This window comes from Schistocerca serialis, unplaced genomic scaffold, assembly GCF_023864345.2.
Source record: "Schistocerca serialis cubense isolate TAMUIC-IGC-003099 unplaced genomic scaffold, iqSchSeri2.2 HiC_scaffold_1115, whole genome shotgun sequence".
Classification (NCBI taxonomy): Eukaryota; Metazoa; Arthropoda; class Insecta; order Orthoptera; family Acrididae; genus Schistocerca; species Schistocerca serialis.
The window spans coordinates 102,501-107,522 of NW_026047310.1; the positions used below are offsets into that span (position 1 = coordinate 102,501).

Here is a 5,022-nt window from a genome sequence, read left to right on the forward strand (position 1 = left end):
GGCCGCACTTCTCCCCTAGTAGGACGTCGCGACCCGCTGGGTGCCGGCCTACGGCCCGGGTGCGCAGCCTGTCCTTCCGCGGGCCTCGGTTCGCGTCTGTTGGGCAGAGCCCCGGTGTCCTGGCTGGCTGCCCGGCGGTATATCTGGAGGAGTCGATTCGCCCCTTTGGGCGCTCGGGCTCCCGGCAAGCGCGCGCGGTTCTTCCCGGATGACGGACCTACCTGGCCCGGCCCCGGACCCGCGCCGCTGTTGGCTCGGGATGCTCTCGGGCGGAATAATCGCTCCCGTCAGCGGCGCTTCAGCTTTGGACAATTTCACGACCCGTCTTGAAACACGGACCAAGGAGTCTAACATGTGCGCGAGTCATTGGGCTGTACGAAACCTAAAGGCGTAATGAAAGTGAAGGTCTCGCCTTGCGCGGGCCGAGGGAGGATGGGGCTTCCCCGCCCTTCACGGGGCGGCGGCCTCCGCACTCCCGGGGCGTCTCGTCCTCATTGCGAGGTGAGGCGCACCTAGAGCGTACACGTTGGGACCCGAAAGATGGTGAACTATGCCTGGCCAGGACGAAGTCAGGGGAAACCCTGATGGAGGTCCGTAGCGATTCTGACGTGCAAATCGATCGTCGGAGCTGGGTATAGGGGCGAAAGACTAATCGAACCATCTAGTAGCTGGTTCCCTCCGAAGTTTCCCTCAGGATAGCTGGTGCTCGTACGAGTCTCATCCGGTAAAGCGAATGATTAGAGGCCTTGGGGCCGAAACGACCTCAACCTATTCTCAAACTTTAAATGGGTGAGATCTCCGGCTTGCTTGATATGCTGAAGCCGCGAGCAAACGACTCGGATCGGAGTGCCAAGTGGGCCACTTTTGGTAAGCAGAACTGGCGCTGTGGGATGAACCAAACGCCGAGTTAAGGCGCCCGAATCGACGCTCATGGGAAACCATGAAAGGCGTTGGTTGCTTAAGACAGCAGGACGGTGGCCATGGAAGTCGGAATCCGCTAAGGAGTGTGTAACAACTCACCTGCCGAAGCAACTAGCCCTGAAAATGGATGGCGCTGAAGCGTCGTGCCTATACTCGGCCGTCAGTCTGGCAGTCATGGCCGGTCCTTGCGGCCGGCCGCGAAGCCCTGACGAGTAGGAGGGTCGCGGCGGTGGGCGCAGAAGGGTCTGGGCGTGAGCCTGCCTGGAGCCGCCGTCGGTGCAGATCTTGGTGGTAGTAGCAAATACTCCAGCGAGGCCCTGGAGGGCTGACGCGGAGAAGGGTTTCGTGTGAACAGCCGTTGCACACGAGTCAGTCGATCCTAAGCCCTAGGAGAAATCCGATGTTGATGGGGGCCGTCATAGCATGATGCACTTTGTGCTGGCCCCCGTTGGGCGAAAGGGAATCCGGTTCCTATTCCGGAACCCGGCAGCGGAACCGATACAAGTCGGGCCCCTCTTTTAGAGATGCTCGTCGGGGTAACCCAAAAGGACCCGGAGACGCCGTCGGGAGATCGGGGAAGAGTTTTCTTTTCTGCATGAGCGTTCGAGTTCCCTGGAATCCTCTAGCAGGGAGATAGGGTTTGGAACGCGAAGAGCACCGCAGTTGCGGCGGTGTCCCGATCTTCCCCTCGGACCTTGAAAATCCGGGAGAGGGCCACGTGGAGGTGTCGCGCCGGTTCGTACCCATATCCGCAGCAGGTCTCCAAGGTGAAGAGCCTCTAGTCGATAGAATAATGTAGGTAAGGGAAGTCGGCAAATTGGATCCGTAACTTCGGGATAAGGATTGGCTCTGAGGATCGGGGCGTGTCGGGCTTGGTCGGGAAGTGGGTCAGCGCTAACGTGCCGGGCCTGGGCGAGGTGAGTGCCGTAGGGGTGCCGGTAAGTGCGGGCGTTTAGCGCGGGCGTGGTCTGCTCTCGCCGTTGGTCGGCCTCGTGCTGGCCGGCGGTGCAGGATGCGCGCGCCTGCGCGGCGTTCGCGCCCCGGTGCTTCAACCTGCGTGCAGGATCCGAGCTCGGTCCCGTGCCTTGGCCTCCCACGGATCTTCCTTGCTGCGAGGCCGCGTCCGCCTTAGCGTGCTCCTCCGGGGGCGCGCGGGTGCGCGGATTCTCTTCGGCCGCCATTCAACGATCAACTCAGAACTGGCACGGACTGGGGGAATCCGACTGTCTAATTAAAACAAAGCATTGCGATGGCCCTAGCGGGTGTTGACGCAATGTGATTTCTGCCCAGTGCTCTGAATGTCAACGTGAAGAAATTCAAGCAAGCGCGGGTAAACGGCGGGAGTAACTATGACTCTCTTAAGGTAGCCAAATGCCTCGTCATCTAATTAGTGACGCGCATGAATGGATTAACGAGATTCCCGCTGTCCCGCCTGTCATGCAGGCGGCTATGCCAGCCGCCTGCATGTCTTTTATCCCCCTGGTTGATGGGGTGTTTTAAAGTATTGCAAATTAATGCAATGCGTAGCCACTTGGTTACGCAAGAGCTTAGAAAAATCGCGGAAGACGATTTATTGGATATATTAGTAATTCAAGAACCTGCCTCCTGTGCTGGTCGGATTCCTGGATTTCCAGCAACCGCGCAAGTGGTGTTCTCTGGTGAGAATCCCATGAGCGCGGTTGTTGTTTTGAATAAATGTATTAAAACAACTGTGCTTACACAATTCTGTAACGATCATGTGATTGTGGTCCAACTTAATCTGATGTCGCATTTGTTATTTTTTGTTAATGTATACTGCCAATTCAGACAACACATTATTGGATTTCTTAATCAGTTGGACTGGATTCTAAGAAGGTTGCAGGGAAAGCCGGTTATTGTGTGTATGGACGCTAATGCAAAGTCCCCATTGTGGTTTAGTGTTGAGCAGGATGAGCGGGGAGCTGAGCTGGAAAATCTTATAATGCAGATGCAGCTTGACGTTATAAATCAACCTGGCAACCCGCCTACCTATTCAGGAAGAGCGGGTGCTGTTTCTAACATAGATGTTACGCTTGCAACTCAAAGAGCAGCACCGCACGTCAGGAATTGGAGAGTTGTGAGTAATCTCACAATTAGTGATCATAATTGCATATTTTTTGATTACTATATGGAGCTTGAAGAAGATCCTGGGGACTGGGTGGAGAGATATAACTATCAAAAGACGAACTGGAACCGGCTGGCACAGGTGTTTCGTCCTCCAGGGCTGGGACCGGACGCGGAGATACATAATGTGGACGAGGCGGTGGACGAATTGGTTGCATCTGTTGTGGCGGCTATTGCTGTGTCTGTTCCTCGGATGGCAAGGTTTGTTCGCAAACAGTCTACTCCGTGGTCCCCCGAGCTGACTGAGCTCAAGCGATCTGTCAGACGGGCGAGGAGTAACTATCAGAGGAGCTTCATACAAGAAGAGAGACAGTACCATCTCAGGATCTATCGTCGCCTCAAAGCCCGATACCAGGATTCCGTGCAACGGGCAAGACGGCAGTCTTGGCAAAATTTTGTGAATGAGCAGCTGGGATTGGACCCCTGGGGGGTTCCATATAAACTTATAAGGGAAAAAATCAGAGCTCCCACAATGCTGTCTACTCTGCAGCTGGAAGATGGACATTGTACAACGACATGGGAAGAAACAGCAAGAGTCCTGATGAAGGTCTTGTTGCCGGATGATGTCGTCGAGGAGGACACTGTGGAGCAGCAGGCAATACGGACTGCACTATTTGAGCCATACAGAAATGAAGCACACGTGTACCCTTTCTCGCCCGAGGAGGTGGTCGCAGCGCTCCATACTTTTGCCAGGAGGAAGGCACCCGGCCCAGATGGGGTGCCAGTGGAAATATTACAGTTTTTAGCTCCTCAGCTTGCTCCAGATTTAGCCAAAATTTACAATACATGTTTACAACTGGGGAAGTATCCAAGAAGATGGAAAACTGCAGAAGTGGTGGTCATCAAGAAGGGTACTGATAAGGATCCGCAGTCGCCCAAGTCATATCGACCAATTTGCCTCTTGGACGTGATGGGAAAAACGTTTGAAAAGCTGCTCACTGACAGACTCTTGAGCCACAGGGCTTTGCATGGCATGAGTGATCGGCAGTTCGGATTCCGAAGGGGTCGCTCCACACAGGATGCGATCAATGAGGTGTCTCGGACTGTCCGCTCGGCCAGTGCGAAGTATGTTCTGGGCATCATGGTGGACATTTCAGGGGCCTTCGACGACCTATGGTGGCCGGCGCTCTTCTCACGCTTGCGCGAGATGGAGTGTCCTGGGCCGCTGTATCGATGTCTGGAGGCCTACTGTAATGATAGACTGGCAAGGATCACGGCTCCCGGTGCTGTAGTATCCAAGCAAATATCCCGGGGTTGTCCCCAGGGATCTGTATTAGGCCCGGTTTTCTGGGATATAACTATGGAACCACTGCTGAACATCTTGCAGGGGGATGCTTCAGTCTTGGGTGTTGTGGCCTATGCGGACGACCTTGTCATACTTGTGGAAGGGAATAGCAGACAGGTAATTGAGGAACGTGTTAGAGTAGCCGTTGGGTTGTTACAGAATTGGTGCAATAGATCTAAATTGAAAGTGGCACCTAGGAAATCATTGTACATGTTGTTGAAGGGTAAGCTAAACAGAGACCCAACGGTTCGAATAAACGATGTTATAGTTTCCAGACAAAGATCTGCAAGATACTTAGGAGTTTATCTTGATGAATACTGGAATTTTGGTGAACACATTAAGCAGACTGCTGCAAAGGCGTTGGCCTTGTTCAACAAACTTATAACCATAGGGCAGCGGCGTTTTCATCTGCCGCAGAAAGCACTGCGAATGTATCATAATTGCTTGTTAGCACCTATAGTTGGGTATGGTGCAAGTGTGTGGGCCCACAGGCTAGCCTTGGTGAAACCAGCGATGGCGGTCAGACGGGTTCAACGAAATGTGCTTGTAAGATGTGTAGGCGCTTTTGGAACTAGTCCCACAGATGCTCTGCTGGTGGTGATGGGGTTGTGTCCATTGGATTTGATAATTCGCCAGCATGCGGCAATATATTGGCTGCAGAAAAATGATATTGA

At 53.8% G+C, this 5,022-nt stretch overlaps 1 pseudogene; it reads left to right on the forward strand.

The window, feature by feature from the left end:
* LOC126431867 (large subunit ribosomal RNA) overlaps positions 1 to 2,808 on the forward strand; it is a 3,408-nt pseudogene extending 600 nt beyond the window's left edge.
* Positions 2,809 to 5,022: the final 2,214 nt, after the last annotated feature.